Here is a 23691-nt window from a genome sequence, read left to right on the forward strand (position 1 = left end):
GAGAGAAGCATTCAGTGGTGGATCTCAGTTCCTGCAAGAACTTCACTCCAAAAAGCTGAAGATCCTTTTCAGCACAGGCTCCAGACATATGGCTGTGGGCATTTTGGGCTCTTGAATACCTGCCAGATGACGCAAGATCTGATTGCATAGGTGAAGCTTGAAATTAGTCTTAAAACCTCCTGAGAGCAATCATTGCCCATTGAAGTAATCCTTCTTGCTCATGGCACAAGCAGAGGGCTCAGCAAGCATGACCAAGGAACAGCACTTCTTAGTGCTACAGAGGCAGGAGAGAGCTCTTTTGTTCTATTAGGTAACAATAGTAAAATATGCCGCTGTGGAAAATGGAGGTCCTAGAATGCCTATGCTGACAAGATTTGAGACTTCTTGCAGATGAATCCCATGTGGAAAGCCAACTGATCCTGGTATCAGTATATCATCCAGGAATTCAGGCTTTGGAATCATATATATTTTACATGTGAGATGGAAAAGCTGTTCACTTTCAGGTTCTGTAATATTTAAACCTATCCCTGCCTGACAGGCACAGTCAAAATGTGGGTGACCAATGGATGAATGATGTATTATTATATCTGTGATATCATGAATGACTGTTTGATACCCTATAGCCTTAAAAATTATGCTAATAAAATTTTCACTGGGTAATGAAACTATTTTTTCAAGGAAAGAAAGGATTGTGGAGAGAAAGCATGGAGAGATGGATATTTTCAGCAGGTGTAAAATTATTGTATAAAGAAGGTGTGAACATTTAAATTCCTGATGTGGACTTGTAGTGATTGATCAAGGGATGTATATTGGTTGCTTGCAGTAATGTATTTACCTGCCAGCTGTCAGCAAGGACATAAACCTCAGTACAGAACAAAATCTAATACTGATGGGAAAACTCCTAACTTAGACTTTTCTTTCTTAATTTCAATTTCTTTTAGGAAATATTTTAGCGTGTTCGGTTAAAATGGACCTCATCGATTTTACTTTTTCTTTTTTTTTTTACCTGTGCCATCATGCATTCAAATACGTTGTGGCATCTACAGGCTCTTTTCTGAATCAGATTAAAGCAGTTTGATGAACCCATAAATAAAGACTTCTACTTTCACTTCTGTTTCAATCAATGTATATTCACCAAATAGGAGAAGAAAACACATTTTCCCTTCAGTTTTTCTGGGTTACCTGAAAGATAGAGATGGTAAAATGTGTTTGAAATCTTTCTGTGTAAATCTGAATAAATTAAAACAACCTATTGTGCAAATTTTTGGTACAAGACTGTTCAAGGAAACGAGAAGTAAGAAACTTACATTCATATGCACTAACTTCTTTTTTTTTAAATGGAGATAGATTTTGTGATGAAGCTGTTGAAGCAAAAATACTTAACCCTCTTGTAACACTTTAACTTTGTGCGGGAAGGTAGTTTATACAAAATTTGGTGATAGTTGAGCACTTTTTCAAAGATTGTTTGAGATGGAAGTCAAAGGAGCCAAGACCTCTGTGTCAGCAATAGAGCTGTTGGGTGTGCAACTGCATATAACTGTGTGAAGTCTTTCAATTGTGCATTTTATCCCCCACATTCTGGGAAAAATAATAAATTATAGAAGGCTTTTATTGCTCAGACTTCTTTTAAGCTTTTGCAAATTCAGGGCTTAAAGTGCATACAGTTTGGCATGCTAAAAGTACATTTTCCTGGACTTCTGCAGATTGACAAGGAAGATCTTTTTCTGAGGTAGCTGGAAAAGCCAACCAGAAAATTGCTGCATCTGGTAACAGTGCCTGTGGAAACAACAGGTCACAAATGTGTGTATAGTAAGATGAGATCCGTTTGAAGTGTTTGCTATGTCTATCATCTACACAGTAGCAGGATTTCTATTTCTCAGCAAAAATTCTAATATCTAATGCACATTCTTTTCAGCTGCTTTCTTATCTACTGTCAATTTATACGTCTGAGTGGAAAGTGGCCTTTATCAGTGGTTCGGACAAGAAGACACATTCTTTCCTCTTAAATTTGACATAATTGTCTGCTGTTGTTTTTACCTTCTCTATTTTTTTTTTACATTTGAATTGAAGTGTACATTCTTATTTGAACATTCTTGCTTACAAACACATTTTATTTATTTTAGAGCCATGACTATTTCATTTAACAATGCCACTTCTCCAGATAGGGGTAGTGAAAGAAAATTAATATTGAACAAAAATTTATCTTCTGAAGCAGTTCTGCAGCAAGTCAGTAACTTCTGGAGTCCAAGGAGTCCATGTCTAGCAGTCAGGAAAACAACCTTTAAATAACATGGAGAAAACCCAAATTATTATGACAGTTCTGAATTTGCAGAAGTCCAGATAGATATACTGGAAAAGCCTCTTAAAGGTAATGTTTATATTTGTGAAAGAAAACTGATCCAAAATTTAACATATAACCTGCTTTGGTTTGGGGTTTTTTTCTCATATCTATTTTTTCCTCAGTTAGTAACAAATTTTCACCTGTTTTGTTTTGCCTCCCCTGACAGTTTTAAATTTGCCCCTGCCTTACCTTTCCGTTTCCTACCAAGTGCTTCCTCTCCCTTTTGCTGGGACCTAATTTTCTGCTTGAAAACAAGCCAGGTGAGAAGAGCTCAGATGCCTGTTTATTTAAAATGCTGAAACACACAGGGAGTCATCATTTCATGCACCAGGCACTGCTTACGAACAGTGGGGTCTTCTGGAGTTGCTCCCAGGTAATGTCCTCAAGGTTCCACACTCGGAATGGTCATTTCTCCTTACTGCAGATCACACAAGGCTTGCCCTTCCTTCCCCTGCAGCAAAATCGAAGAAGGATGAGGATAACACTTGAACCCTTGCTAACTTGTTCAAAAAGCCCAAAACATGTAGCCATTATTTTTGCAGAGGAAAGCTTGTAAATGTAGAAGAGTAAATCCCAGAGACTTGGAAACAAGATGGCAAATGAAAGTACTCTGAATTTTAGAAATATCCTATTTTATTTAACAGCTTTAGCAATTTAAGGTGTATTTATGTTCTCAGGTTTTAGCAGAAAGTGTCTCTTCCATCAGCATTATCGTTCCTGTTGCTGTAATGAGCACCAGCGTTCAAGGCAAGGTGCAGATGCTCACCTCAGAAGAGGCTGAGCACCTGGGGAGGACACAGTGAGAAACTCTCCCAGTTGTTTTAGTTAGGGCAGCAGTTGGAAATTGGGTCAATACATTTGAGTAGTTCTGGGGATCTGGAAGCTGTGGAGATCTCTGTGCTGGGAATAAAAGTGGTGCTATGTCCTCTGCTGACAGCACATTGCTTTTCCCTGTGGCCTCACTGCCAGGCCCAGGTGCAGTGGCCAAGAGCACCAGTGGCTGGGGGACAGTGTGTCTTCACTGCACCATTTCCCTTCTGCCCCTGGATGTTTCCTTTAATTGGCTTCTGCTTGGATTCTGTTTAAACAAGTTTGCTGGGCTATAGGAAATGATTTGCTAAATCTAAATGCAAGTTAATATTGGTGTGTTTGTCATTTATGTGGGATATCTTGCTGTAACAACCAGTTTTATAAAACTATGAGACAGTGATCATGTTTTCCACTACCTGACATTTTTCTATTCAACACAATACAAACACTTGTATTAAGATCAGTTTGAGGAATCTTTACAAGAAATGGCATATAAAAGTGGGTTGTTTGATAAAAAATGGTGAAACATTTCAAGATCAAAGAAAGTGATGCAGTTATTATTTTAAAATAACTACATAATTATAATTCAATGTTGATTTTTAATTTAGTCTACAGTTCCCAAAGAGCATTTAAACTGAAGAGAAGTTCAGATGCCTTGCTTTTCCATAGTCATAGACTCTAGTTAAGGGACTGTTTAGGAACTGATGAGCAATATTGGAGTTAATGGTGATGCCATGAAGATTTTTTGCCTTTTCTTTTATACCCCTGTTGTACCTTTTTACAACTTCTGTATTCTCAGTGCTTTTTTGCCTACATTCTTGGACTTGTTTGTCAAGCTGAGAGACTAAACATTTTAGAAGCTTCGTAGTTAGGGATCAGTGTGCCCCAGACCCCAAGGTCCTCTCCAGAACACATTCTGTAAACCAAGATAAAACCATCCAGGGGAAGGCTCCTTGGGGAGGGGGCTCACTTGAGCCTCTCATTGGGGAATCTTTGATAGATATGCTAATTAGTAAAACCTATAGTGTTATACCCGATCTTTTGGGGCATACTCAGCAGGGTGCATCTCGATGCATATGACCTGGATGTGTGCACCTAAGGATCCTTAAAATAAATACCAAGGTAAAATCCCTTTTCCCCTTCTAAACGTGTATGACTCTTGATTTTAAGACCAGGAAAAGGCACCAATGGACCCGAAAAGGGGTTTGCAGTAATTTTATTGGTAATGCTGAAAAAATTAATCTTAGTTTTAAACCAGCTTCCCTCAGTTTAGTAAATTCTCAGAGTTGTAAGAATAACAATAGCAGTGGATTTCAGAAGACAGTGACTTGAGTCGTCAAGCACAGGAAGAGGCATCTTGCTGTACAGGTGCCTCCAAGTGCAGCCATTTTAAAGGTGTGAAAATGTTGATGAGGGAGGAGGACAGACTGCAGTAGTTTATAAGACGTGAAGCCCTACGCCTAAAGTCCCCTTTTAAGGGCTCAACTACTAGCCACACAACAACTCCAAAAACATTAAAAAGATCAAACTTTCAGATTGTCAACATTCAGTGTATTGATTTGGAGTAAAACTAAGCTGCAAGCTTTAAAAGTCATCACAGGCCAATTCAAAGTTACAAGTAGCCAAGAGCAAAGACAAGGGAGGGTGAGTGTGGGAGGTAGTTGTGTGCTGATGGGAGCCCTTCTGATAGGGGGTTGCAGTACTGGAACTTCACTGATTAAAAGGCCAGGTGGTGTGGGTGTAAGGACTTCTGGGACTGAAGAAGAGATTCCTGTGTGGAGAGTGTGCTTGAAGAGAGGAAGGAGGCAGAGGGCTTTAAGCCACATTTAAAAACAAGAATTTTATTACTTTGGAAGGTGTGTGTAACAAAACTTCAAAACAAAGAAATGGTGCCCCTATTAAGTCAAAAAGGTGTTTTATGGATGACTTTGGGGCTTAAATTTCTGTGGCAGGAGTTATAATTATATTCTGAATACTACTGTATTAATTGCTGATTGGAAGTTGGGTTAGTTTTCAAATGATGGAAGAGAGAGCAGAAATTCTGTTTGAATATAGAGAACAATGAGAGGTTTGTGTAGGTGTTTAACAGCATAATGATGTGTTTGCTAATAAGATTTTTACTAATTTTAGTGGCATCACAGCAAATGCTGCAATATCCATATAGGAGTAAGAATAATACAAAGAGCATTACCTGCTAATGTTAACTGCTTTGCACTTGTTCTCCTGGGTATCTTGGATAGGCACAATATCTGGAAGTATCTGCCAACAAGAAACACCCTAAGAAGCAATTACAAACTCTATATAGGGTTTTGAACTAATTGGTTTTTTTCTTTTTGTTTCTCCCTTACTTCCTTGTATAGACAGTACCTTTCTTCCCCCTTTCATCTTTGTGAGTTGACCATTTCCATTACTTTCTTATTTCTGCTGAGGCTGGTAAGCTGGTTTGATGCATTCAGCAGTCAAAAGTGCAGTTCTCTGTGCATTTGTGTTGGCTGACTAAGCAAAGTTAAAGAGGCTGACTGTGAAAGTGAAAAGGTGATTTACACTGGTGTCATAGTGCTGTGCAGTAATAAAACTCAGGGATTGTTGGACACACATTATATTGTACAATTATATAATTATAAACAATATAATTGGAGGCAGTTGAGCTTGAATGCAGCAGGCTGTTATTTAGCAATCATCTCTTTCAAGGCTCATTAAACGCAGATTTATATACAAAACAAAAGCTTTGCTCTATAAAGGCTAACTATGTAGTGGCATTTATTCCCCAAAACGTAATGCATAGATCTAAAGTTGTCAACGTGTATATTGGATTTAGTCAGTGATTGTCAATGAGGTTTTTCAGCAGGTATGACAATCTCGAGCCCTTTGCCTTTATTTGAGTATTATTTCTGAGAGTTTATTTGTATGTCTGGTTTGGAAGGCTAAAGAGACTACACATTCACATATAGCTGTGATCTTAGGTTCTGAAATCAGACAAGCAGGGACAGAACAGATGGTAAAGTGTTTAGAAAGGCAACAAAGATTTCTTAAAGTCATCTGTATTTGGGTCTTACATTAGCCCTTTAATATTTTGCAATTATGAAGTGATGAATGAGTTTATGGGGAAGAAAATTAGGAAGCTAAAAGATTTTGTTGCTGCTATCCCAAGGAATTTAGTTTTATTACCTGATATAAAATAAGTTTTTATTTTACAAAATAAAGGGATAAAAATTTTATTAATAAAGGAGAAAAGCCACAGAACTAAGAACATCCTACCACAAGATCAACACATATAATGGTCCAGTCTGACTCAAATTTTAATAGTTGGCAAAAGCTTGTCACATAAAGTTTTACTTAAATATGTAAATATATAAACTGAAATGTAGGTGTTTAATTTTTTTCAGGTTTTTTAGTATCTATAATTCTATCTGATTTTTAAACAGAGTTGTTAAAGAACTATATAAAAAACTGACACCTTCTTGAAGGGAGCGCCTGCAGACCTCCTCTCTGAGTCCAGCTCTGTGAGAGCACAGCTTGGCACTACCAAGTATCTGGCCCACATGCGCTCAAGACACTTTTGCATTTGTTATCATTTCACACACTAATTTTTAAATGCTTCATTTTAATGCTGTCCCTGACATGCAGTGTGTTTTACTTCCATTCCTTCACCAAGTGATCCGTGGGAGCCTGATAGCTGCAAGGCTCCTGTGAGTTTTGTCATGCCTCTGATTGCACAGATGCTCTGCCACAATGCAGGTGCTGCATCACTGTTTCCAGAATGTGTTACCTGACCTCACCAGTTTGTGGCTGTCAGCCTTTTAGTTTTGCATCAATAGCTTCCACTTTGCTGTGTCAGAAATGTGTCTGCGCAGTAATTGTAGTTTACTTCATTCACTTATGATACTGGAAAATGTTAATTAATCTAGTATCAATTATTGTAGATGTTTTTGAATGCATGTAAAGCATTGTGCTGTTGATGTCTTTAGCAACTTTATCTTAGTTGTAGCCTTTGGTAACTGTGATGCAGAGCTGTGTTTCAGAGCTGTTTTTCTTCCCCCACTTCTGACTTGTTTGCTCATTTATCTAAATGTGTTAACTTGCAATGTTTCTCAGGGTCACATTAGGGAATTAACAAGGTCCAAATTCTTGTAGCACCATTTTTAAAGATAAAACATTCAAAAATGCCAGCCATGAAATTCAATGTTTCTTGGTAAAACCAATTTTTTTTTTGCTTTTTATTTTTTAAAAAAGTGTGTATTTTCTTAGGAACATAAGGAGAATATAGCAGTCTTCACTGGCTCAGCTGTAAAATGGTATTACAACATTATGACAACAGTTTTATAGAAAGGTTTTTGCTTTTTTTCCCCTCTCCTTTATGCAAGTCTACTCAATCTAACTAGGTAGAATCTCTTAGGTTTGGGTAGTTGGCTTGGTTTGTAAGCTGGGTTTTTGTTTTGCTTTTCCATTTTTTTTCAGAAGTCCATAGATAATGAACATTAGATAGAAGCAGTCTTGGAAAAACTTGCACTGCTCATGTTAATTGTGTATCTTCTGAGTGCACAGGCAGTGCATAACTCATATCCCCAAACTTTCAATTTCTCAGTTACATTAAACTTTTTTTAAAAGAAAATACTGAGTTATGTTAATCAACACTGCCTTTTTTGTTTCTATCTAAAGTCCTCTCCTTTCAGATAAATTGCCAGTGGTCTCCTGGTGCTCGGGATGAAAGAAGCAATCCTTATCTTGGGCTTTACAGCGTTTCATGGCTAGAAAACAGTGCAATGTGAAAATTTTTCTTGGGTAATAACTCTAGTATTGTGCAGGCTTGTAAGGTTTAAAAATATTGCATTTAGGCCCCAAATCAAGAGCTTATCTTTCCACATGTGTTTTGTGGTTTGGGTTTTGGTTTTGGCTTTGGGTTATTCTTTCCTGATGTACCACAGCTATGAAACTGGAATTGCTGTATCACAGGGTTCTATCACCCTACAGAGTGGCAGAAAAGAGAAGCAGCATCATGGGATTTCTCTTAAAATTTGTGTTAGCAACATCTCCCCAGGGTGCCTGGTTCCTTGGGAGCCACAGACAGGGCAGTCTCCACCACAGGAATCCCACATTGTCTTTGCCTTGCATGACTTTTGCTCTCTATGTGTCCTTCCCATGAAGGTGAGCAGCTTCTTCTCCAGGACATGTAGTTTTGCTCTGCTTATCCCATCATGACTGGCTTATTGGGAAACTCTGCAGAGGGATGGAGCAGTAGCTAAACAAGCCTTCGTCTTTAGAGGCATTGTGATACCTGAACTGTTGTTGTTTCCCATACTTGAAACAATAAATTAATGTCTTGCCTCAGACATCAGGGAGTCATAACTTAGAGTTGAAGGTGTTTAGATTGTTACTTGAGGGAGAATTTAACAATACAAAACAATATATATATACTATAAATGTAAAACAACTTTAAGAAGAAAATGGAATAACATTCCATGCCAAATAGTTTGCTCACTGAGAAAATTACACTTTTTTTCAAGCTTTAACTCTTTTAAGAACTTGGATGTTGGTTTGTGTGACTTGCACGTTTTTCCAATTGTATTTGTATCAGCTTTCATATCATATGTTTCCTGCTCTGATGGGTTAGTCCAAACATAAAATATTCCCTGTTGTAAACAGCCATATTGCAGACAAACAGCACAGAGCACAACTAATAGGATTTGCTCGTGGACCTTTTCCATCATTGGTATTGCATAACTGTGCACTGAAAGGTGGTGGTCTTTTGAAAGAAGGAAGGAAAGAGAATATTGAGTCATGAACTCCATCTTGATGTAAAAAGGAAATGCTTTCTGTTCTGTATATGAGGAAATACAGTTGAAATTAAAAGAAGGAAAACATTGTGTATTAAACCTGGTGAATTTTCAAGCTAACTTTTTTAATCTAGATAAACATATGTATCAATGATTGAATATGTTGCTAATATATTTTCATTGAGCCAATTTTGATTCGTAAACCTTCCTCTGAACAAAAATGCAAATAAAGAGAAAGACACTATGGATTTAAAACATGGCGTAATATTCTTAAAGACATTATGGATCTTAAAGCATTAATTTTTTTTTTCCTTCAAACTTCAGCAAATATATTATAAAGATGAGATAAATATGCCAGTGTTTATCCTGCCACCCACCTTTAAAATGTTTTCAGACCCTCATAGAAAGAGTCTGTGAAAGCCCTTCTCAGTCATGGCTCTTCCTATGGCAGAGCCTGCTCAAATGCCTGGACCACCCACTGAAGCCCACAGGACTGGTGTACCTTCAGGGAAATGTAGAGAGGGACCCTTCTGAGAACAGCAGGGAATTAAATGAGCTGGTTTCACTTCCTATTCCTAATAGTTTCAAAGACAGAGGTTTGATTGCTTCCGAGGACCTAACGCAAATATTACTTCAAAGACATTCGAGCCACAGGAAGTGTAAAGCAAAGTGAAGTATAATTCACAGGGGTGGGGGTGGATAATCAGCTTTGAGTTGTTTGTTTGGAAACAGTGGATACATCTAATCTGAGCTGCAGAGCATTGCCCAGCTGGCTTAAAGCTTGTCTCTTTTAATTATTGAAATGTTCCCTAGGAAAACTGTTGTAATAGCAAACAAGTGATGCAAATCAGCACAAAGGAATGTGTAACTCTTCTCTGGCATGAAGGTGTAAGTGCATGACAAAGCAATTTGCTTACAGGCAATATCAGAAAGTTGATGGTTTGCATCTCTTCATACCATGCAAGTGTGCTGTGACAGTATTATTCCTGAGCAAATTTCCTGATGCATTATAAAGCCAGATTGCTGGTTGCAATAGAACCTTGCTGCATGGAACAGTGTTAGTTTTTACTTTCTTGTTTGCACTTAGCTCTGTGTAAACATGGCTCACCACAAAACAAACAAACCATGGAAATAATCCCCTCTCTCAGCTCTCCCAAACAACTACATTTTTTTTTCCTTCCTCTTATATCCTGAAATATTGATGGATATCATTCTAGCCCAAAGCAAGAAAGAGGGTCCTGGAGGATACCTTTTGCCATTCAGGCACTGCTATAACTCCCTGTCAAGTTAATGGAAGTTCTGCCACTCAGGTGAGTAGAAATGGGATTGAGCCTTTGCTTACAGACCCCATTCTGATGCAGTCGAGTTTCCTGCATTTGTAGGACCAAAAGAAAAACAGGAAGGGCAACGTTAATAGATATTGTGTAAAAAAAACCAGTTTCAGGTGTCATAGGTTAAATGATCCTGACTTGTGTATCTTTTTGTTGCTTATTCTGAAACAAGATTTCTTGTGCTGCTTGGGTGCAGTCAGTGAAACAATGTAAGTCAGCAACAGTGGATTCATGTTTCATGCTTCGCTTGGGAGGCAGGTAATATAGCACACTTGCAGTTCTGTACACCGAAAGATGTAGATGGCGTGTTGTATCATCTCAAACTCGCATTCATGTTGTATTACTGTCATGCTAATAGAGAGTTAAAGCTGTTTTCTTTTCAAGAATATCAGCATTATAAATATGTTCTACATACATTTATGAGTGTTGGGCACCTCTAACTTCTACTTGGTTTCTAGGATGATAGGGAGTCTTGTTTGTCTTGCTTTATAGCTCAAGAAATTTCAGCAAAACTGTTCAAGATCTCAGGTTGTGTGACTAAATACTTGACAGCTATGATTTTCAGAGACCTGATTTTATAAAAATGCAATTGATATGCTGTTGGCAGAAAAAAGCCCCCTCATCTCCCTGACAGTCCTCATTATTTCTTTCCATTTCCCTTTTCCATTCCCTTCTTTTGACTTTACTCTGAGAGAAAAAATATGTAGAATGGAGCAAAGATGACAAGGGGAAGTAAAGCAAGAAAATCATGTTTTGTTTTCTGGTCCTTGCAGATTTGTTCAAAGAGCATTATAAAAATTTGTGCATACCAATTTTTAACAATCAGTAACCTCTAGGGGTTTTTGTACATCTTTCTGAGATACTTCTTAGAGCCAGATGCTGGACCCCAGAGAGCACTGTATAAATATTAAAATGAGATAGATCACTGGGAAATCAAAGTTATCTGTTTGTATTTGAATTTTAACAGAAAGTGAAAATAAATTTTTGGCATCATAAGTCGTGTGTGATGCTAAACTGCTTTTGGTTCTTCCCCACAAAAATCCATGGTTTGTTAGTCTGTTCTAAAGAGGGCAAGACTTCATCATGAGTGAAAATGTGTTGCTTCATATTCAACAGGTCAAGTTTTCTTCGGATTGAGGCAGAACTGCGGCTCATGGACATCTGATGTGATAGGTAAGTTGAATTTGACACATCTTATTACATTATCAGCACATGACAAATATTGATCTTGATTATGCTAGTCTAAGTGCAATTTCTTATCTTTCTTATTTTGCATTTTCACCAGTAGTAGTGAAATGAAAATTTGCCTCCCTTTCCATCTCTCCCAAATGACACTTCAAGGTTTAAATTATTATAAATTACCATTTTATGTAGAAAAAATATACATCAGGAGATATTTAACAAAAAAAAAGTAACTTCAGTAAACCTTATTTCTTGAAATAAGGTGCTAAGATATTCTATTGTGAAAAAGGATATTTGGGCTTATGAGAAGACAGTTCATAAAATATGGGATAATTGATATATAGCCCATGTGCTCGTACATTAATAGACAATTGTTTGGGTGTAGTAATGGACAACAACACTAAATTACATAATGGAACTCTTTTCTCTTTGGCTATTTAATCAATGTGCAGTGTTTTAAAAAAGGTGTCCAAGCGTGTCACTAGTACATAAAAGTGAGACTAATGTAAGGGTAGCGTTTCATATTGTTCTGTTTGCTGAATTTGGTTATTCATGGCAATTGTTTAATACTTAGGGCATGCATCTACAGATCTGTTTGGTCTTATGAAACAGCGGTGTGACCAAGCAGGAGTTTTGCTTACCCTGAAATATGTGAGGCTGCCCCAGTTCTAGAGAAACAGTGAAGAAAATGTGAAAGGATTTGAGTTAAGATTGTGTAAGGCTCCAGAAACACTTCATCATGGGAACATCTACCGTGGAAATGATTCCTGGAAGGATTTTGGCAATCAGAAGCAGTTAGGCAAATGGTGTCCTGCACTGTTTGCGTCAATCAAATAAATGCATTGTGGAAAAGTGCATTTAATTGTAGATAGTTGAGCTGAAAAAGTTGGAACTGCAGTTTAAAGTTGCAGTAGAAATTTCTATGTATAAAAAAGAAAAAAAAATGACAAATAGCTATTAGTTTGCCATCTCTGAAAAGCAGTTTAGAAGACTATTTAATTATGTCATTTTTCAAGTTGCGAGGTAACTTTTTCTGAAGTAATCTAGACAAGATATAGATATATTCCTGGTAGGATATTGAATCCTAATTACAATACATGTTGCTGTTTACATTAACATTTTTATAGTTAGGATTTAAAAATGAAGGTAGGAAAAAAAATGTCCATGTGTTCTCTTTTAGTCTGAACATAATGATAAATTTCTGGAACTTTAATGTTCATACTTCATAGTTCTCTTTTTATGAAGTTGTGTGGGAGAGAGTTTCACTTCTTCCAGCCTGTTTTACTTTGATCAATTTATTCAAGGTATCAAATATGTTTGGGATTTTTAACTTGCATTTTTCATTCATATTGATACAGACCATCAAAGGCAAACTGGTAGCACCAGACTAACACTGGGATGATGAAGTGACAGTAAATTTAATGACAGGGAAGGTAAAACATATGATAATATTTTTAACACCAGAAGAGTTTGCCATCCAGACCTATGTATCACACATGGATTGAGCAGCTTCTAAAATGTCGGTTCATTGTGATTTACAGCTCAGAAATTTGTTCTTTCCTAGATAAGATGTCACTTAGTTTGTGTGCGTGTAATACCTTGCAATTTATTGTACAGGCAGGCACTTAATGGGGTCTGAGCATGAATGCCTCAAATGAGAGGTGCACTCAAAGTGCAGGAGTGCTTGAAAGAAATTGGTGTTACACACGTGTGTTATGGAAATGTGATTGGGAACACTGGATCAAATTGATGTATTTTTCCATTGCTATGTTGCCTTTTATCATGGATTGGATAAATCCATTCTTGCTTGTGGGAAGCAGAAAAGGGAAAAATGGTGCTGCAGCAATATGTGGCACTGTCCTTCCTTGCAGAAAGGGAAAGATTCATATCAGAGAACTCCATGAGCTCATCTTTTCAGTAGAGGTTTTCTTCTTTGTGTTTGTGTGTGCATATGAGTATCTGTTATGTAGCATAAAAGATCAAGACATTTTATAGATAAATCTTTCCTTAAAAGAGGAAAAATCTAAGATCTAAGTGGACCATTTCTTTCCTTCACTCTGACAGGAGCAAGTGTCCAATGCTCTGGAAAGTCTGATCATGAGGAAATGGAAATATAGATTGTACCACAGGTTTAAACCAGAAACAGAGTAACAGAATAACAGTCTGTAACACAAAAAATGTTGTCAAGCCATAAACACACTGAAAACTTTTTGTAGTAACATAATTAATGTCCTAAAATCCACCAGGAAAATAGATGTCAGGCAGTGGATTTGATGTGTATATAGCTTGTTATATGGGGAGAAGGATAGACAGACTTTTATTATTGCAAGAGGAGCAGCACTTTGCTGTAAAAGAGAGGCAGGCACACAGGCAGCTGTTTCAGGAGATGAAATTCCAGTAAGTTGGAAATATGGAGCTGAGGGGGAAGTAAAGAGCCAAAAAGTGAGAGCTCAGTGGCAGAGGTTATAATGCAGGAGCTACAATGAGAAGCTTATGGAGATGGGAAAGTGAAAAAATACTGTTAAAAACATCCTTCATTATCCCTGGTTCAATGCATTGGGTTTCTCTCATTGCTAGTGTCTAATTACCTGTTGTGATGGCAACTCCCCACCTTGATTCATTCTGCCTTAATTATCAGTTGTATGGCTTGAACACAGCAAAAGGACAAAGGGGATGAAATTGGAGTCATAATGGCCAGGTTCAGACAGGTCCTCTAAGGATGGCAGAAGAGAATAAAATCTGCTGAAGGTATTTGGGAAAAGCTGCTTCTCTGTTAAGGAATAATGCCAGTAACTGCTGTGTGGAGAAAATAAAGGAGCACCATCCACATGTAGTTCAAAAGTACAGGAGAGGTAAACTGTACAGTGAATATGCACTATACATGTAAGAACTCACTTTTAAAAATTAGTCATCATATTGCTTTGCTTTTAACCTAATTATTAGAATTATTTATTAAAGTGATATCATTATGTATGGTTCAGCACTCATACATTGGGTACTGTTCCCCCCAGAGATTAATTTGGAGCTGAAAAAAGCAAAAAATAAAGTTTCAGTGGAGACAGAGCTGCAAATGAAGCTACTTCTGCTATGACAGTGTTGTTTCTATTAGAGGGCACTGCAATGTGCAGAGGCTTAGAAAGATGTCAGTAAAAATAACAACCTTACATTATATGTGCAGTAAACACTGAAGACTGGAGGCTGGGTTTTTTTTGGTTTTTTGTTTTTTTTTTTTTTAATGTGTGGGTTGTTTGTTTGGAGCACCATCCACATGTAGTTCAAAAGTACAGGAGAGGTAAACTGTACAGTGAATATGCACTATACATGTAAGAACTCACTTTTAAAAATTAGTCATCATATTGCTTTGCTTTTAACCTAATTATTAGAATTATTTATTAAAGTGATATCATTATGTATGGTTCAGCACTCATACATTGGGTACTGTTCCCCCCAGAGATTAATTTGGAGCTGAAAAAAGCAAAAAATAAAGTTTCAGTGGAGACAGAGCTGCAAATGAAGCTACTTCTGCTATGACAGTGTTGTTTCTATTAGAGGGCACTGCAATGTGCAGAGGCTTAGAAAGATGTCAGTAAAAATAACAACCTTACATTATATGTGCAGTAAACACTGAAGACTGGAGGCTGGGTTTTTTTTGGTTTTTTGTTTTTTTTTTTTTTAATGTGTGGGTTGTTTGTTTGGGTTTTAGTCAATGCTAATCTGCTTGATATCTCTTTATCTTTCTCCTTTGGTTTCATGGCAGTCCACCAGTTTATGTTAATGGCTGCTTCTTTATCCAGTCTCATAAGGTCATCATTTGAAAATGTTAACTAAGCTCAGATGTTTCCATAAGTTAATATCTTTTTTCATTTAATATGGGCACCTGAAAAACTGAAGATCACTTAGTTTCAACAAATTGTACTAATAATATTATGGAGTCCTTTGAGACTAAAGTGCAAAATTCAAAGTCTATTAAATTGGATATCTAATCAGAGTTCATGGCAATAATATAATTGTTTTTGTTTTAAAAAAAATAAAACACAAAAGCAGACAAACAAAAAATCATGGCCAGTGAGGACTTGGCCAGTTAAAGGAAAGCAAAAGCCCTTCTCCATCTCAAAAACCCTCCAAAGCTAGAATTGGCATCAGTATGTAGGTCTTACAAAGCATTTGTAGTAAAAGTATTGTAGTAAACACTGCACTATGTGCTTTAAAAAATGTGTGAGTGGAAGGGGAGTGGAAATGGTTGCTGAAATACTCGGGTGACTTTAAGCGACTATGAGAGAATGTGTACCATTTGTATGATGACTGTTGGCCAGCTCTTGGATGTAACTGAGGAATCCTCACCCCGTGAATGAGCCACATGGTGCTGGCTGGGTTGCAATGGCAGGAAACTCACCGTTGTACCTCGGCTAAGGTTAGGAGCCATGGTGGCAGCTGTCAGTCCATTTATTGGGTGGAACTGGAAAACAGTAAGACCTCACCAGTAGGTGGATTGCTCTTGTGCTAAAGCATTGGAAAAGAGGAAAAGTGGAGAGCAGAAAGAAAAAGATATAAAGTGATTCTTGCGTGATTTGGTTTGTGCATGAAATGTTTGTATACTTTTGCAGCAGTATCTCATCCTGAGGAGCAACATACTAAGCTAGTTCATCATCAGACAGGAGGAAGTCCTTGCTATTCTTCCTATTTTGTGGCATCAAACATGGCTTTTGGAGCAAAGCCAGGATTAGATTTTAATTAACAAGTGGAGTTCTCTGTATTTTCTACACTGAGGGCACCTGCGGTACTTTTGTCTCTCATTGTGTTGACTAGGAGGACATATTTGACTGAGCCTTTTCTCTGATACACTCTTCCACACGTCCCTGCACTCAGATCTACACATGCAGCTGTATTTGTACTATACTGAATTATCAAGAGATCCTCTATGAAACTTTGGTGTCTGCTCTAGCAGTAATTTTAAAGGGAAGAATTAATAGCAAATCTTGTAGATTATTTAATTTCCTACTAAACTCATCACAGTGCAAGAGAAATCTTCCTGAATAGTGGAGATAGTGTACTTCACCTTTTCTCAGTCTCCACCTTTCTGCCTTGCCGCTGTAGTTACTCTGAAGATCCTTTGAGTGTGGCTGGTTATTCATGCCATGGCTCAGCGAAACAGAAGGTTCTCATTCTTGAGACTTTAATGAGACTTAAATATGTGCTGAAATGCCTTTTGCTGAACAATCACATAATCATGAGCAAAGATTGTAATGTGGCCTTAACTGTTATCATAAAACTTAACTTTGTGTTAAATATTCTGGTTTTGAAAATTGAATATGTTTTAAAACCTCTAGCATCACTTACCCATATATGTCCCATGTATACATCATAGATTGCAAGTATTACTGCTAATACCTTGAGGAAATATCATTTTACAAGTTTCTACCGCCACTTGATCATTATCTTCTGGTGCTCTTTCATTAGTTCATGGTAGGAAAAAAATGTCCTGTGCTATGACATTTTTGGTGTAATTTGAGAAATCAGAATATGCAAACAGATATATGACTTGTTTTCTGTAAATGCATTGAAATTTGCATTGAAATTTGCAACTCCAGCTGCAGCTGAAGAGAGCAACTGTGGGAGCATATGTGTTTGAAAATGTAGTTTTCACAGTGTGGCAGATTTGGCATGTAACAGGAAGGTCTTTCCCAGAGTGGCTGTTCTTGTGAATAAGGCTTTCCTTGACCTGCTGCTTCTCTTGAATGCCAACTCACTTTTGCAGTAAGGGATGGGGGAACTGGAAGCTCAGGTCCTTCTGAGCTTGTGGCATTTATATTGTGAGACAGTTGAGATCGAGTTCATTTTGCTAAGCTGCTCGCCCATAATGGATCTGTCAGGGCGACTTGACAACATATTTGTATCCATTTTGGACAGTATTTGCTGCTCAGTGCTCTCCCTGTGAAAGTTTCCAGCAGACCACTCAGATTTACTGTTAGTAACCCCTCCTCTCCCTCCCCCTCAGAATACAGATGTCCTTTCCATAGGTTGAGATCACCTGATAATCCTTTCCATAGGCTTAATAGGCACTCATCTGTTCCAGGCATGCTTTACGTTTGAATTGGTATCAAGTAACTGAGAGCACCTCTTAATTCGATCCAATTTTCTCTCATTCAGCTGAGATAAAGATGGTGCATCCAAATAATGGAAAAAAGGCATTTTATGTCAGAAACTCAAATGTTTTATTCCCTAGAATTAAAAATTTGTTTGAGTTTCTGGTTTATTGGTAATTTTCAAAGAGTTGCTGGTTTTTTTCTGATGTAAATATGTGGCAGGGCTGGTGGAAAGGGAAATAATGGTATCTCATAAACTGAAAAATCTGACTTTCCTGCCAACTGTGTCTGGGAAACCAAGTTACCTTTCAGAGAATGGAGCTGCTAACAAATGGAGAAATAAACGACTGCCTTTTCGTATCCAACCACTAATGCTGAAATTATGTAAGTGTATTTAACTCCAAGTTCTGATTCAAAATCGGGTGTCTTATTCTACTGCAGACTTAGTTGAATCTGAAATATAATTTCAGTCTTCACAGCACAAGAGGGTATTTTGCCCTCTCCCTTTCTCTTCCCCCAACAAGAGAATTTTTTCCAGTTCAAACCACTGAATAAACCTGCAGGAAGACATCCATTTCTAAATATAGTAGGCTGAGCTATAGGTGTTACCAAGGCCTGGGGAGACAAGTGAAAATGAAACCACCAACTCTTCTCTACTAATTCATCCCCTGGGTCTCTGCTTTTCGGATTTCTTTTTCTTCCTTCCCTTCCTTCTACTCTGCCTTCCCCCTTCAGCGCTGCTTTTTTCCTTAACAATAGTTACATAATGTCTTCTCTCCATCAGGATGCATCCTGTATAGTATAGCTTATGTATGTATTAGTAGAGCTGTTCAAATCCTTATGCTTTCAGTTCACTTTAGAGACTTTTTCCAAGCATGAGTTCAAACAAGCAATGGATTTCCCAGAGAGTTCCAGCTCTCACAGCAGTGCCCTGGTTCCAGGTCGGTGCATGGAGTTTCAGTTTAATAGGATGTCCTAGTATTTTCCTTCTTTGACCTACACAGCCCCATCTCTAATAAGACAGCATCTATTCTGCTCTTTTTGTGTTTGCTGAGGGAGATAGAAATAATAATACTTGTCAAAGGGTAATGCTTGAAGGCACATTTCTTTTAAAAACAGACACAAGTTCAGTGAGTTCTGCCACCAAAGTGTGGCAGTTGAAAGTTAACTATGAAAAGAGAGTGAAGCTCACTTCATTCTCAACAAGGTCCATTTAACAAAGCTGATCTTTTTCACTGGTGAAAATTGCTGTAATAAATAAATAAATTCTGTATCTGGTGCTTCTTTGTGGCATGTTTTTTTCTCAGCACTCTCTCCTAGAGCTGTCTGTGGCTTTCTGATTTGGTATACTTGCTGTTGGTCTTCCATTACCTCCTCTTGAAAATGCATGTGGGAGGCAGGCAGAGCACTTGACAAATCCATTGCTCTTCTGAGATCTTTCCAGCATTTCCAGTGTGCATGTTAATTGTAAAAGCTGAAATGAAATACCTTGGGCTGCACTGACCTCATCATCTGTTTTTTAAATAGCATCTCCATTCCATAAATCCTCTTAGAGATAAATTGAAAATGCCTGTAGAAGAGATATAGCCTGAATGTAATAATTAAGCAGGTGCTAAGCAGCAGCCTATTATTCATATATCTGGGTTTTGTATGATAAAAAAATTCTAAAAAGTTATTACTGCTTGAAGAGAGACTTGACTGATCATCTCCAGCTGCCAAAGCACAGAGTTGAGTAATTGGAGAAAAATTTTCTAAAAGGGACCAACCATCATCAGAGCAGAAGTTTCCTCCTAAGTAAATCAGTTTTAGGAGTAGTTTCCTCCTTGCTAGGCAGTACCTTTCACATTTTTTGTCTGAATGCTGAATGAACTTTGAAGGGAGAAAAACCTTTTGTGAGTAAAAGCTGTGGAAACAGCACTGCTTCTATATCAGTGTCATTTAAAATACATTTTTAGTTATGTCTAGAGAATAAGAGGTATTTAGCCACAAACCTGTGGTCAAGTGGTGGGATATCAGAGACTGTTGCTCACAGATCATTCAAAGATTATCAAAGGTGATATCAAAGATTATTCAAAGATTATCAAAGATTATCAGGTGAGCCCAACCTTGCAAATGAGCAAGCGTGCAAAAATTCTGATACCGTTTTTAAAATGGAAAGTGGAGGCAAAACCAGGACACTTATGTAGTGTGGCAGTAAATTCAGATATTTAGCAAGCAACTTCTGTAGTAAGGTTACTATTTTCTACATAGAGAAAGTAGCCAACTGGGATTTTGATTTTGTTTGGGTTTTTATTTTGTTCACTTCCCAAACTGCTTCTCATGAAATTATGATCTCTTGCAATTTGGGAGCTGAAATACCACACAGGGAATAAAAAGCCTCAGCTGCTTTTTCAAAATGAAATAACTGTGTCTAAAAGGACTCTGCCTAGACAGTTTCCAGAGGGCTGCAGAGCACGCTGGCTCTGTGTGTGCTGCGCTGGCGAGAGAAGAGCTTAGGTAACATGGGGTTTCCTGAAAAGTCAGTGGCTGGAGAGATTTCAAATGCATAATTGTCTTCAGAAAAAAACCTTTATGCATGGGATTGATAAGTATTACTTTAAACCCATGTGTGAAATCATGACAACATCACTGGAGAAGGGCCTGTCTGACAGCTGTGATTGCGTTATCACCAGTCAGCCACGCGTCACAGCCGCTGGATTAGAAGAAATTTGGGGCAGATAAAACATGTGCCATTGTGTTTTGTACTGTGGCAGACACAATGAGGCCCCACTGTTACCTGGCTCTGCTGGGCACTGTCAGTCTGGGAGCATTATAACAGCTTGGAAATTTGTAAAATGCACAGACAAGATGTTCAGATAAAAACGGTACTGGAGCAGTGTGAAATTGAAAAATCTTTTGAGAGATTTCCCAGTTAAACATTTGCTACTGTTCTGTGTTGTTTCACTACTCTTTTGTGATGTTTCATTCCCCTAAAACTGTACTTTCTCATAAAAATAAAAAAGTATGCATTCCTTTCTTTCTGTAGAGAATAAACATGAATGCAAAGTCACGGTCAGGCCTCATTCAAGGTGGATATTTTTCCCACTTCCACTTTTCACATTGTTGAAGACATCATTTTAGTTCAGTATTATATAATGTGTTAAAATCAACAAAAAAAGAAACACCTTTGAGCATTTTGTGAGTTACAAAATATATTCTTTCAGTTTAATTTTTTTCTGAATCTAGTTACGGCTTTCCCCATTTTATGACTGGAGTCTCAAACACTCTAGAAGCCTTTTTTTTGTTTTCTTTTGTATAAAAATAAGAAGTGGAAATTCCAAGGTGGAAAATTGTTTAAATTACTCCAATATTTCTTTTGAATTTTGAAATATTTAAGATTGTCATCAGTATGTTAATGAGCTTCTTCTTTTTGAAAAGGTTTCCTTTACTTATAAAACAAGAACTCACTAACTTTTCTTTATTGTTTTGATTAGCTTTTGTAAAAGTTAAATAAAATTAAATTTTAAAAAGGCGCAAGAACAGTGTAACTGTTTCCTTGTTGTCAGTTTACAATTTATCAATCTCTTGAACTTGCAATGTAGAAGTTTTCTCCACTTATTACATACTGCAAATCTGAGAGTCAGCAATTAGAAATATGTTCAGTATTTTCCTCATAAAATGCCTACATGTTGACAACTATATTTCCCATATATTCTTCTCCAGATGCCTGAGCATTTGAATAACAGCTACCTCCTCTAACTCCCCCATAGTGTCACCCATTGACTTGGTGGGACCACAGCAGCAGTCTTGGAGAACCTTCTTTTTTCAGTGACTGACAATGCAGCAGTGTAGGGATTTGAAGGAGGCTGAGTGCACTGATAAACTTGATTTGCAGGAGAAAAAAATTTGTAGTAAAGCTTGATAAAACTGAGTGGTTGACAGCAGTTATTTGATTTCCTTAATAAAGTCCCTGACTTCTTTGGGCAAGGACAGTGCTGGAAGCATAAGTCAGGCCTAATTGCTTGTAGCACTCACCTAAGACTAATACAATAGGGGAAGAAGAACATAACCAACCCTTCCTTCCTTCCATCCTTCCTTCCTTCCTCCCTTCCTCCCTTTCTCCCTTCCTCTTAATGAAATGAGTTAAATTAATCTAGGTTTCTCACTTCTAGGACTGAAAGACATCAGTATGAACATCCGTGTCTTTTGCTCTGACCTGGGTACCTGCAGGGGATCACTTGCAAAACCCCCACAGCTGGGAATGATCAGTGGAGGGAAAACAACAGTTTCCTATCTGAAGAAGGGTTGTATTGTATCTTAATTGTAGTTAAATGTATGCTGTCTTTACCAGGAGCATTTCTCTTAGCTGGAGCTGTCTTCCACATGTACTTCAAAGGCTGGAGATACTGCAGTTTGTGGCATGTTTATTTTCCTTTGAAGGTTTTGAGATACCTGTAGAGCTGTTCTAAGAAGGAAAAAAACCAATAGTTAATTATTTCAATTATTTCAATACATTGAAAACATTTTTCAAACCTACATTTCACAGTCAGTATTGTTTCATTTACTCCACAATTGTTAGCAGAACTGAATGTGAGAATTTTTGTGTGAAGTAATGGAGAGGTTAAATACCCTCCTTTCTTTGCCTTCCAAAAGACTACATTGCTTTTAATTAGCTGTAGTCTTTTTGCTAAGTAGAATAAAATTTCCCAGCTGTGTAGGAGATGTGGGCCAGCAGAAGGTGTTGGAACCTGGAAGCACTGAGACTGTTTCCAACAAAAGCATTCATGAGCCAATCTCATGTTGTGAGTAAAATAGCAGTGAAGTGCTTAGCTCTGTTTGCAGATCTGGACTGCAACCATGTCTTTCTTTGGCCAAAATGTGCTGTTTCTGGATTTTAAACTTAACTGTAGTAAAACGTTATTATTGCGAATTTTCATATTTCCCAGTGTAGTTACACACTGTGATCTGAGCAGTAGTGCCATTCCTGTATTTACCAGGAATACCAGCCAGAGTTTTAGCCTGATCCTTCCCCTATGCTTGCTTGGTGGGTTAATTTGGGTCTTTCTCTAGAATTATTCATGGAAGATCAAATGGCAAAATCAATGGGGCCCCTTCTGCAAGCTGATGGTCTTTTACTGTGTCCATCAATTATTTTTCTGCTCTGTTGCATAGTCATCCTAGAGCTGCATTCAGACTGAGACCACGTGGTCTCCTCATGCTTACAGCTGATTTTACTGTGTGTTGTAACTCATGCATAAGTGGACTGTGTGTTTAACTTCTGTTGCTTTTTTTGCCATCTAGGACTTCATTTGAAAACACGAGCTGGAAAAATGTGTGGAGAGTGATGTAGCTTCTAAATTTAACTTCTGAATTATGATTAGATTTTGTCTCTTTTTTTTGTTGAGCATAGTTGGTTGACCTCCTCAAAATAGTCACATGCAGTTATTTAGCATTTCTGCACGGAAAGAGATGTGTCTTTAGTACTAAAATCAACAACCACATTGTCTCAGGTGTGCAATCCCATCATGGCAGAAACAAGATAAATGCTGCATTTCAGAGTATCTTGTAGGAAAAGAGCAGCATAGAGCCAATTCTTTAATATCCTTCTTAACACACAAAGCACATAGCTTGTACACTCAGGGCTTTTTTTAATATGTATGTACATATGATCCTACAGTAAAAGAAAGATACACTATTCTGCTGATTTAATTCCTCCATGAGCATTGCAAATGCTGTTTTAATTTACCTTCTGCATATTCTGCAGGATTAAGTACTCTTTGACTTTAAAAAAATCACTGGGAAATGTTTTTCTCAGTTTTTCCTTTGTTGCTTAGTAATAAAAGTACTGTAATCCTAAAAAAAAAAAGTGTAGCTTTCTTACTCTACAGTTTGAGTGGCAGAAATCAGATTCTGTCATGTCAAAGACAAATTATTCTCATATATATGTGTGTGTGTATATATAAACATCAGAATGTTTAGTTCTGTAGTTCTTTGTTGTCTTCAAGCCTTAATTCTTGTTTTGCCACATTCATCAAAGTATTAAAATGAGTACTTCAAATATGGATTGCATAGAACTGGCCAGCTTGGCTGATGGGACCAAATGATTAAGGGCAATGAGAGCTAACTCTTGTGGCAAAAAGGTCTAGGAAAACTTAATGTTATAGGTGATCTTTCAGAAAAATAGCAGATGA

The 23691-nt window shown here is 37.5% G+C and overlaps 1 protein-coding gene across 11 annotated transcripts in view; it reads left to right on the top strand.

Annotated features, from left to right (window-relative positions):
* The window catches only part of LOC103619037 (poly(rC)-binding protein 3), a 495171-nt gene that overhangs the window by 193124 nt on the left and 278356 nt on the right, over nucleotides 1-23691 (top strand). For 9 of the 11 annotated variants that reach the window (XM_017739090.1, XM_017739083.1, XM_017739084.1 and 6 more), the window contains one exon: nucleotides 11373-11429. The exons of the other annotated variants lie outside the window; for them this stretch is intronic. The gene's annotated coding sequence lies outside the window, so the exon portion shown is untranslated. The remainder of the gene's footprint in view (nucleotides 1-11372; nucleotides 11430-23691) is intronic. 11 annotated transcript variants of the gene reach the window in all.

This window comes from Corvus brachyrhynchos, unplaced genomic scaffold, assembly GCF_000691975.1.
Source record: "Corvus brachyrhynchos isolate BGI_N302 unplaced genomic scaffold, ASM69197v1 scaffold7, whole genome shotgun sequence".
Taxonomy (NCBI): Eukaryota; Metazoa; Chordata; class Aves; order Passeriformes; family Corvidae; genus Corvus; species Corvus brachyrhynchos.